Genomic DNA, 1746 nt, shown 5'->3' with positions numbered 1-1746 from the left:
TGTGTGTGTGTGTGTGTGTGTGTGTGTGTGTGTCCAGTCTCCCAGGGGCAGAACACACAAGTTGCACGGCATTCATATTACAAAATGTAACCACACCCAGTCTTGCTTTGCCATCATTACGTTTTCAGACAATACAATACAAGGAAAGTTGTTGCCTATAAGACCGAAGACTACAAACTTTTGCTTTTTGTTGTGTGTGGTTATTTTCGGACAGGTGTTCCTTATCTATAACACCTCATCGCCTCGGGCACTAGGAGATTAGGAAAGATGAAGTGGCACTGTGTGAGACTCAGGCTTAGCTGAGCTTGGCAGACCAGGTAGAAATCACCTTTAAGCCGTCTAGTGAAAGAAACAAATACCTGCTCATACAGGAAAATAGTACAAATTGTTTCATTTTTTGTAAATATGACAGAATCTAACAAACAATCAGCTATAACAAAACAGAGTATTGGATGCTGATGCACACCTTAAGCACCCTTTGGGTACAACACATGGCTGCCCCCAAGCAAAAGAACAATAACTGCACAATGAGTACAAAAACCAGATGTCATTTTAAAGCATATTCCTACAAACTGAGCTTTCCGTTATGCCCAAATTGAAATTGAGTGTCTGCTAATCATATTTCTACAGGAAGGTTGTCGCTGAGTTTGAGAGCCCTAATAGTTTGTATAATACAGTTCGGTGTCACCACAGGCTGAAATTGGGCTCTTAATGTGCAGCCCTTGGGTAGCGATGGCAGCCCTGAGAGCAGTAATAAGGCTAACATATCTCCTGCACACAGACTCACAGCCTGGCTGCAAACGGCATATAATATCAGCTTCCTCTCGGCAGCCCAGAAAGTGGGAGGAGAGGACGAGAGAGCGCAGCATTTTGGTAGTAATTAAAGTTTTGCCTCATTAGGAGGTGAGAAGTTGAGACAAAGTAGACTAATTATCAAAAAGGCAAAAACAAGTGCACACTTATACACTTGGACGTTGTGTTTTTGGGGGATGGCAGCCGCCTCTGGGTATCATTGTGCTTTCCTTCCTTCCTAACAAAGGAGTGGTGCAGTCATTGTGTTTTGTTTGCAGTCTGACCTGGAAGTGAGCTTCCTCTACTAAAAGCAATGGGATTTTTCCATTGAATTCAGAAACAAAATAATATCTTTGGCAAACACACATTTATGATGCTTTTACATGTTGTTCAGTAGGATAATCATTATTTTGTAGGCGCAAATAGCTAGTGTAATGCAATAAACAAACGACATCATGGTCGCATGACTCCATGTCACCACCGCTAAGCTAAAGACGACTAATGTTTGGTGTGATGACGTTTAGCAGACTGATATTTAGCCGCTTGTTAGCAACGGCCAATTTGCAAGTCTCATCATCACAAGTATGAGCTTGAACCCTTTAACATTGGGGTGTGTAATTTAAATATTTTATGTCGTAGAACTAAATGTAAAAATGATCCTTAACGGAAGACCTTATTTCGGAAATCTAACCAACAACGAATTCAAAAAGCCTTTGACAACTTCGACACGAGGGAGCCCAGAAAGCCAACTCATTTAGGGGTTTAGGACTCATTCCTGCACCACTCTTTACATCCCCTTGATAATAGGCTGAAGACAAACCTCAGCCATTCACTTCTAAACATGCTCTCAGCCTGGAGAAATGTGTTCATCCTTAACTCAATATAATAAAGGTTATCCACCCTCCAGTTCCCACTTACTAGAGCAGTGTCTGAACTCAAAGCGGACGTGGGACC

General features: G+C 41.9%; 1 protein-coding gene across 1 annotated transcript in view; it reads right to left on the bottom strand.

Annotated features, from left to right (window-relative positions):
- Positions 1 to 1746, bottom strand: part of dock4b (dedicator of cytokinesis 4b) — an 82054-nt gene that overhangs the window by 59082 nt on the left and 21226 nt on the right. The gene's annotated exons all lie outside the window — the stretch shown is intronic.

The sequence above is a fragment of the Notothenia coriiceps genome, unplaced genomic scaffold (genome assembly GCF_000735185.1).
Source record: "Notothenia coriiceps isolate Sejong01 unplaced genomic scaffold, NC01 NC01_scaffold00031494, whole genome shotgun sequence".
Classification (NCBI taxonomy): Eukaryota; Metazoa; Chordata; class Actinopteri; order Perciformes; family Nototheniidae; genus Notothenia; species Notothenia coriiceps.
Note: the sequence above shows the minus strand (reverse complement) of the source record. Positions and strands in the feature narration are given on the sequence as shown.